Source organism: Suricata suricatta, chromosome 2 (genome assembly GCF_006229205.1).
Source record: "Suricata suricatta isolate VVHF042 chromosome 2, meerkat_22Aug2017_6uvM2_HiC, whole genome shotgun sequence".
In the NCBI taxonomy this organism is placed as follows: Eukaryota; Metazoa; Chordata; class Mammalia; order Carnivora; family Herpestidae; genus Suricata; species Suricata suricatta.
This window is the reverse complement of record NC_043701.1, coordinates 66,886,264-66,896,587: the sequence shown is the minus strand read 5'-3', so window position 1 is coordinate 66,896,587 and position 10,324 is coordinate 66,886,264. Positions and strand designations below refer to the sequence as shown.

At 34.6% G+C, this 10,324-nt stretch overlaps 1 pseudogene; it reads left to right on the top strand.

Annotated features, from left to right (window-relative positions):
* The first annotated feature begins 7,997 nt into the window (after positions 1-7,997).
* LOC115304015 overlaps positions 7,998-10,324 on the top strand; it is a 135,375-nt pseudogene continuing 133,048 nt past the window's right edge.

Below are 10,324 nucleotides of genomic sequence, written 5' to 3'. Positions count from 1 at the left end.
CTACTAAATACCTCTTTTGCTCAACCCCTTGCGAATGTCATGAAGATAAATTAATACAAAGAAAAAAAAACAGTGTGTGTGATATTTATTAACCCCAAATCTCCATTAATCTCATCAGTCTCAAAAAGCATAAACATTGAAAAATATGAAATTAAGGTCCACATGACTTTAGAATGAGAATTTCTGCAGCCCAAAACTCCAAGATTTCTATTATCCGAATAGCCTATGCAGATGACAGTATTGAAATTTTCTTTTACTGAGCACAAAGAAAAACTTAAATTATATTGAATTAAGATTTGTCAATGTGAAGGCACTGAAATATAAAACATTCTAAAAAGGAGCACTGAAGGCTTCAATCTGTGTCTCACTCATTTGTCATTCTTTTTCCCTGAGGCATCTTAAAGGGTAAACACGTCTTTACTTTTTATAATCAAATTTAAAATTTGCAGTGAAGAAAGAACACTGACAAAATATAGAGTGCAATCAGTCAAGAACATAGAGGCCACTCTGTAACAATTCTTGGTATTAATTGAAAGCAACTTCATTATCTATTTAAAAAGTCTAAATTCTGTGAAGTAGAAGGAAATCTTCATGCCAAATATAATGTTTTCAAAAGCTAATGGGATCATTTAAGTGAGTTTTTGCAGACAAAGTAGCTGTTCCATTAAAGGATTAGATTGTTTTATATTCCTTTTACATTTGTTTCCTATAAGAAAAAGCCTACCTTTATTTAGTTCTACTTATTGTCTTCTTTTTATGAAGTGAAAAATTCCAGTCTTTGAAAAAACGTTACCCATTTATGCTTTTTAACTGGAAGTATTGCTTTTACGGCAAGCTTAATAATAATAAATATTAAACACAGTGTACCAGATGTTATTTTAAATATTATACAAATACATTCATTTGTTATAATAGTATTAGAATTTGTTTTTCAAAAGAAAATGCTATTGGTGATATTCTTTGTTCTTTCACTTATGTGTCTTCATGAACGCAGACCTCATCTTCTTTATCAAAAATATCTAAAAATAAAACTGAGAAAATAAGTTTTATTAGTTATGTAACTTTTACGTGTTAGATACACTGGATGGAATAGCATAGGCAAAGGCCCTCATACTTTGTAAATATGTATGTGTTTTAAATTTGATGTTATGATTGCTAATATCATGAGTTTATATACACTTATACTTTACATAAAGAGGTTATCAAAAGTGATAAACAGCATGTAAGAAACAGTGTTTAGTGAACTGAATATTTTCAATCTGAGTATTTCACAGGGTAGTATCTTGCAACACAAAGTGATAAAATGCAGATGCTTCTTTTTCTACTCATTTACATTTATTATGATTGGAGGGGGAGGGAAAATGTGGAATACTCTGTGTAAGACATAACATTACCATTTTACATGTATCACTTTCATTAATGCTCACAACAGTCCTATAGAAAAAGTCTTTTAATTACTCCTATTTTTCAGGGAAAAAAACTGAGGTTTTGGGGCACCTGGATGGCTCAGTTGGTTAAGTGTCAGACTTCAGCTCAGGTCATGGCCTCACAGTTTGTGGGTTCGAGCTCTGCGCCAGGCTCTGTGCTGGCAGCTCAGAGCCTGGATCCTGGTTTGGTTTCTGTGTCTCCCTCTCTCTCTGTCCCTCTTCTACTCATCTTCTGTCTCTCTCAAAAATAAATAAACTTTAAAAAATTAAGAAAGAAACTGAGGTTTTGATTAAATAGTGAAAGTTGCATAGCTAGACAGTGGTGGAGTTAGTCTCCAAACTGAAGGCATCAGTCCCCAAAGCCTTCAGGCTTGTTTCCCAACACTGTGTGGTATATGAAGTCACCAAATGATTTTTGAGTCCCTTCTCTGGCTAGGTGCTATACTTGGTGCTAAGAATAAAGCCATCAGTGTGAGGTGTTGCCAGGGCATCTTTAGAGTATAATGCATGAAACATTGCAATTAGGTCATGTACAAAGTAACCTGGAATCCCAGAGGAATGACAGAATATCTCTGGCTAAAGATGTGTATTTAAACTTAATGTTCAATTTTGGAAGCTTCTACAGTATTGTCTTGCTCCTTCTCATGTGTATTAGTTTAGTATTCTTTTTCTTACATTGGTTGCAGATAGTAGGTCTAGTCTCTGCCTGAAGTTATGAACCTTTCCAGTGGAGAGGCCAAAACAAGATTTTCTTTTTTCAAATCAGAAGCCTAATATTCATGTATGTTGTTCGCAGAAATGCTGCTAAAAGCCATAATTATGCAGGCATTTTCACAGAAGAAAATTTATCATATTAGGAGAGGAAATAATCACTATAATAATAAACCGTAATAACTGCCATTTATTGCCTGCTTGTCTTGTGCCAAGTACTGTTCTAAGTGCTTTTTACCTGAAATTTCATTTCTTAGTATACTCCATGAGATAGCCTTATTATCACCATTTTAGAGAGGAAATTATGGCATAGAGAGGGCAATTTGCTTAAGGTAGCATAGCTAGTTAAAATGCAGCCTGGGTCGGATGAAAGTATAGATGACCTAAGCATACTTGTTCTAATGATTAAGGTTTTGGGTCTGGAACCACTCTGGCTAGTTTGCATTCCAGCTGTCCTGTGTCTTTGCTCGAACCATAAGGAAGATACTTACCTGTGCCTTTATTTTCTTATTAGAAAACTGGGAATGATAACTGTAATACCCTCTATAGGATTGGTTGCAAGGATTAAATGAGCAGTTACATGTAAAACTCTTAGAACAATGACTATCTCAGAGCATATGTTCCAGAAAAGATGGTAGTAATTATTTTATTATAATTATACTACTACTACTACTACTACTAATCCCTTCCAGAAGAACAGAAGATGGAAATAAATATGTGATAGGAACTAAAGTGTAGAATTTATAGAATTTTCTTGTCACAATCATAATATTATCTGAAACGACCACATTCACTGAGGGTGATAGTGTTTTAAGTAATGTTATTCATCTCACAGTTTCCAAATTATTTTGAGACAATATTTGAGCTTTCTATTCTTTACAAGAGTTCATTTTACTTGAAATCAGTGTTATTTTTAATTTATTCCTTTCCTCAGACTTAAAAACATGTTTTAAAGACTCTCAGCATTGAGAGTCAAAAAGGTAAACACATGCTTTCTTGTTTCCTAGTATCAAATTAAAATTTCAGAATATTGGAGGTGTGCCTAGGTGGTTCAGCTGGCTAGGCATCTCACTTCAGTTCAGCTCATGATCTTGGGGTTTGTGGGTTTCAAGCCCTGCATTGGGCTCCACACTGCCTGTGTGGAGACTGCTTAAGAGTCTCTCTGTCTGTCTGTCTGTCTGTCTTTCTCTCTCTCTCCCTCTCTCTCCCTCTCTCCCACACGCACTCATGCTTTTTCTCTCTCTCTCAAAAATAAAGAAATAAACTTTAAAATAAAATAAATAAATAAGATAAAATAAAATTTTATTATTTTATTATACAGTATTGGAAAGAAAAGCTGATCATAAAATACCTAATACAAGCTGACCTCATATTATTTGTTAATACCAGAGATGTTTGGAAGTTAATGATTGAATGTAAATATTAGATTGTTTTATATGCCTGCCATTGTTAGCTTTGGTGAGAGAAATTTGCAGGATGCAAACAAATTAATTACTATAGCATTCTGTGCTAGCATTCTTCACTTGAATACAACAGTGGCCTTCCAAGTGGAAAAAAAAAACATGCTTCCAAGGGAGCTAGGGGGGAAGTTATTAGTATATATACATATATGTAAACACACACACATGCATACTTAGAGACAGAAAAAGACATAATTCTTCAAAAGTCTAATGCAGAAATGCCATGTCCTTGGTTTAGGTGCTAAAGAAACCAAGTAAAACTGTTTAAAAAAGGCTTTGAAGGTGCCCATCAAAAGACTCGTTCATGCCATGCATCAGAAGGGGAAAGCATCCAACCAGAAATGAAATTATTAGAAGAAAAATAAAATGGAGTTTGGGGGTAACTTACTACCATGAATTATTTTTGGATATCTGCCCAGAGATGAATTTAAAATGTATTAAACTTCTTCATAAAACATTTACATTTTCCCTTGGTTTTTAAGGGTTTGAACTACAAGAATAGCTTTAATTATACTATTTTCACACAAAAATATGGTTTTCTTGTGAAATTCTAAATTCCCATGTTTTCTTTATCATTTTGGTGGACTATGTGACTTTTATCACCCTTATTCTCTGTAATGATCCCTGACAGAGCCAAGAAAAAATATTTCTAAAGAAAATGAATAAACCAGAGAAATATAGATATTCTTCAGGGGATAAACTCCAGAAAAGACTGAACATACAAGAAACAGAAGATAGTTCTCCATGAACATTTTGATAAAAAGAACAAAGGCTAAGCAGCAGGTGTATGTGATAACAAGATAATGAGCAGTATGAGTCATAATTGGCAGAGTCACACTAGAGATGTTCTCGTTCAGAAAATAAACCATATACATTTTTAACAATTTATTTATTTTCTTAAGCTTGTGAAAAATATGCTAAGGAGCTTCTAGGGTTATATGATGGGGTGAAGCTATATAATTGAATTGCTTTCTCCCAAACTTAACAAAATTAGCCAAAAAAAAAAAGTTTAAAACCCACAGAAGAACACTGTCAGAAATAAAGCAAAGGAAATGGCAGAGCTCTCAATCATAACATTCATATAGTGGGAGTCAGGGAGACAGAGGATCCCAGAAATCACCATGCAATGTCTATTCTCTACCCCATCCACCTACTCTATCACCACTGCTCCCTCTCCTGTCAAAGCAGTATGGGACATAGTCCTCTCAATAGGTAAACCTCCTGCCACCTACAATTTAAAACTAGTTTATGGGGCACCTGAGTGGCTCAGTTGGTCAAGCATCCTACTTTGGTAGTACAAACTTTTTAATTTAGCCAATCTGGTAGGAAAGGGAAAGTAATAACTTTCAGGCTTAGATCACAGACACATTGGTCATGATCTCATGGTTTTGAGTTCAGGCCCCGCATTAGGCTTTGTGCTGACAGCTCAGAGCCTGGAGCCTGCTTCAGATGCTGTGTCTCCCTCTTTCTCTCTGCTCCTTCCCTACTCTCTTTCTCTCTCTCTCTCTCTCTCTCTCTCTCTCTCTCTCTCTCTCTCTCTGAAAAATAAATAAAACATTAAAAATTTTAAGGAAAATTTAAAACCAGTTTATATGGTGAAGAGGCATACTATGGAAAAACAGAAAACTCGAGAGGGGAAAAAAGGCTCAAAGCCTCTCCTACATCTTCGTCATTCACCAAAACCAGGAAGAACTACCTGGGTCGGCTTTTTGTTTTTTTCCTAGCTTAATGGTAAGCCGAAATGATATAATCACTGAGGGAATTTACCTCCTACAATTAGTAGGGATTTTGCAGAATGAAAGAGCTTCTCTGTAAGAACAGGTGGTCTTGTGAGAAGGGATGCAAAGAATACGAGTTGTAGTGTTTCCCCTCCATGAGACCAAAGTGTCTGTGATCTAAGCCTGAAAGTTACTACTTTCCCTTTCCTACCAGACTGGCTAAATTAAAAAGCTTGTACTACCCAGTACTGGGAAGGGGTATGGGGAAACTATAACTTTCATCCCTTGTTGATGGGAAGGTAAGTGGATACAGACATTGTGGAAAATGATTTGGGAATATTTATCAAAATTTAAAGTGCACATATTTCATGACCAAGCAGTTCCACTCTTAAGAATGGAAAAAGTCAGCAAAAAGTATACATACCAGAATTTTTGTTGAAGATTATATGTAACAGCAAAATACTAAAATCAATTCTGATGATCTTCAATGAAGTAATGACCCAATTATATGCACACAGTGGAATGCTCTATAATGACTAAAACTAAGAGAGTTTTATGTTCTGATGTGAAAAGGTCTCCAAACTGTATTACTAAGTGAAAAAAATACAGAATATTGTGTGCATTTTGGTAAGGAAATAAAAGAATATGCAAACATGTTTTTTCCCAGAATAATTCATACTAAAATATGATTGCTATTGGGAAGAAGTCCAAGGGTTGGGACTGGGGTAACAAAACAACTTTTTCTTTCCGTTTCATACATCCTGTTCTGTTTGAAAATCTACTGTGCACAAGTACTGTGTTTCCATGTGTTCACTACTACTAGCCCGAACTCAACATACTCAGAACAGAATTCATATTACCTTTCTTTTCTTGTGTTACCTAATATTGGACAGTAACCCCAACCATTCTCCTATGAAACCAGGTAGAAAACCTGAGTCATTTAAAAAATTATTTATTTATGAAAAAAGACTTCTAACTCCAGAAACCCTGAGGGAAAATAAGGCATAGGGAAGATAAGAATACATCAGTTGTCTGCAAGTTCACTATCCAGAAATATTGCTCTTAAATGTTTGTCTTAAACAGAGATAGGAGATGAATGATAGATAGATAGATAGATGGATGATAGGCAGACAAACATAGATACATTCACACCTCTTACACACAACCGTTATGTGTCTTGCTTTTTTTCCCATTTAAAAAGATACCATGAATAAGCCAATGCATATTCTCCTTTGTCATATCCCACAAGTGATTTACTCAATCTCCCGTTGTAAAACACATAGGTATTTTGCAGTTTTTTTCAGTAGCATACACAATGCTGTTGTGAACATCCCTAGACTTGTGGAGTTGATGAATGGCTTCCCAACTAAAACAAACTCACTGCCTGTGAATCAGTAAAAGATGGATCGTGCTAATTGGAAGTAAACTGTTGAAGAGAGACCGAGGCACTTTTACTTTGAAATAAGGGACAGAGAGGGTGTTTAATGCAAAGGTTTTGTATATAATTTCTTAAAATGGGAGGTGCACCCCAAATAGGACTATAGGAAAAGATAGGGAAAAATAGGATAAGGTAGGGGTTGACATAGAATTTAATGTGGCTGTAGGTCAAGGATAGTTGCAGCATGTGTGGTGACACTTTACAGTGCTGGGACATTCCCCATGGAAAACAGCCACCCCAACCGATGCCTGACATTTACTCATGTGATGACCATTCATTAATTTATTGATTTTGGTAACACTTAGGTAAGCATGTTAAGTTATTATTAGTCACTTAGGCCTTAACATAAAAACATTTATCTCATTCTATTATGACCAGCTGCATATATAGAGAAACATATGTTTAGCATTGATTTTTAATTTTAATATTAATTAACGAGTATTAATTTAAAATGATATATATAAATTTTAATTATAAATGCTTTAATTATCAATGTTAATTTTATAGCTATCTTAATAATTATATTATTACCATTGATACATTGAATACACAAGCCATATATATTATATATATACACACACACACACACATGTGTGTGTGTGGACGTGTTTTTGATATGGTATCAGTTGATTTCATCACCTCTTTGTATGCATTCAAGGAGCATCTAAACATTTTATGCCAATAGGAAACTTTAACAAAGTTATTGTACTTAACAATAGATGAAGTCAAGCCTGAAAGAGCTTTGTAAATTAAATTTGTGAAAATGTATGTGAAATGTGAAAATGTGAAATGTGAAACCTCGCTGATTGATTTTTATCTGGTTCATGTCTTCATTCATCTTTGGTCTTTCAGTTTGTTTATCACTTATACCTTAAAAACTCAAGCACAGAAAAATGTAAACTGTTTCTCTACTCAGCGACTCAGAAGAAAGTAGGGTTCAGCTCAGCAAACCCAGAAAGATATCTATTCAGTGTGAGACACTAGAATAATCTATGAAAATACCATGATGAATCTGACATTGTTTGTGGAATCAAGAAACTGGGAATTCTGCAGAGAATATAAATATTAAATAAATAATATTAGTGTGATAAAGTAGTAGTATATACAGTTGTGCTTTCTTAGAAATATGTATTACATGGAGTTATGGTCACGATAGTATAAAGAAGGAAATGACTAATATTCTAGGGGGAGAGTGTGGGGTTATGAGGGAACAGAGAACCCAGGAGATGATGAACCTTGAAGAATGGCAATTCCAGGAGGCTACCTGTGGGATATTGGGGACAGAGAAAATGACAAGCATGAAGGTACAGAGATGTGGGATACAGTGGTGTTTGTAGAGGACCATGAGCATTTTGGTGTCTCTGGGGTATAGAGTGTAAGGTAGAAAGTGCCTTGAGTAATAAGTGGAATTCTTATTGTCTGGGTAAAGGTAAGTTTATATTTTGAAAATTTCTCCTTTTGTTAAGTTTTTACCATTCCTTTAAAAAGTTTTGCAACACATATTATGTTGCAGTAACATTGTACTAAAAATTCTTTATATCTGTTTCTTTCATTGTATTTTGCATATTAAGAATGAAAGTTAATTTAAGATTTTGGTTGTAGATTCAGGACATATTTTCTTGTGTGTATACATTTTACATTGGTGGCAACTTAAATATTTTTAAAGTGCCTATTGATTGATGGATTGGTTTTGTTGTGTTTAATTTTTCTTCCTTTGCTTTATATTAGAATTGAGCAAGTCAAGATACATAAGCATTGTACAACAGAGCATTCTACAGATTTTTTTTCAGGAGTGAATGCCTAATTGTCAAGAGTTATCTTTGTGTAGCAGTTACTGAAGCTGCTGCTATTACCGTAGTTAAAGCAAGTGTCAAGAAGTTGGTATTTTCTTTGTTATTGTCCATTTCTCTAATGAAGTTACGACAGAACTGACTGACTTATTGGCATTTTTGAACAGTAGAGAGTAGAAGGTGTTAAAAGCTAGGGTTGGAGGGGTAGGCAGGGATCAGACAAAGCAGGACTTTGTGGTAAGGAATTTGACATTGCTCCTAAGTACAATGGGAAGCCACTGGAGAGTTAGAAATAGGACAGAAAAATGATCTACCTTATGTTTTTAAAAGATCGTTCTATTATGTGACACATTTTAAAAAATGCAGGTGAGAAGCAGAACTAGCAGTGATCTATAGTGGTGGAATAGTGTAGTATCACTGGAGATGATGAGAAAAAAGAGGTTAAAATTGTTGATTTTTATCTGTGTAGTTGTAAAAAGGAGACCAATTAAAGATCCATTCTAGGTTTGGGAACATTTTATCTGTCTGTACTAAAAAAAAAAAAAAAGAAAAAAATAGGGTGAAGATTTGGGGGTAAGGATTGTGTGGAGAGTTATGATTTCTATTTTGAACATGTTATGTTTCAAATGTCTATTAGAGAGCCAAGTAAAGCTGTAAAGTAGATCATTGGATTTGTGCATCTACAGCTCGGGGTAGGATGGGGGGCGCTCAGAGCTGGAAATACATGTTGGCAATAATCGGCTTATATATGATGCCTAAAGACATGGAACTAGATGAAATTACAAGAGGACATTCAAATTGTGAAGATTTTTTTTAGGAAACAGATTTAACAGAAAGGGGGATCAGAGTAATGTGTATCACACATGAGCTTAATTTTGTAGAAGAAAGTGGATACTATGTCTCACTATGGCTTTTCAGTCATTACTGTTTTTCCCCCAGGTAAATTTTTCTTTGTTCATTTGGAACTTCCCAATGATTTTTTATTTATGTTGAATAATTTATGAACTATCACCTAAGATAATCTGTTTCAATAATAGTGTTGTAGTAAATGGGTCCTAAGTGATATGAAAGTTAATAACCCATACTAACTCATAAACACATTCTAAAACCTTATTGGTTAGTTGTCTGCATTACGTTGTGAAGGTAATAATAGAAAATAAAAATAAAATCCCAGTGAGAAATTACATAACCAGATTTACACAGCTACTTAACGAAAAGCCAAAAATAAGTCTCAGGTCCCCTCATTCCCAATCCAGTGACTTTTCACTACACCCTAACGGCAGTGTCAGGTTGTGATCATATTTGACCAATTACCATTTCCAGCCTAAGTAAATGATCAAAATCTCTTTTACAGTAATAAAAAAGCAAACTAGTTTTTAAACACCTACCCACTGAAAGGTAATAAAGGTAATGTATATCATTACTGGACTTTAATCTTTTACTATTGCCAGCATTCTCTACTAATCATTTTCTACTTAATGATTTTTTCATATATCCTCTGAAATGTGAGAAGAAAGTTTTGCCTAGGACTAGAATGTATTTTCTATGCAACATTAATGTTTTAACTCCCCAAAAACAAATCCACATCATTTTTAAAGTTTTTTTTTTTTCATCATGGTAAGTGTACTCTTTAATCCCCATTGCCTATTTCAGCCTCTCCCCACCCACCCTTCCCTCCCCACTGGTAATCATCAGTTTGTTCTCTGTAGTTAAGAATCTGCTTCTTGGTCTCTCTCTCTCTCTCTCTCTCTCTCTCTCTCTCTCTCTCTCTCTCTCTCTC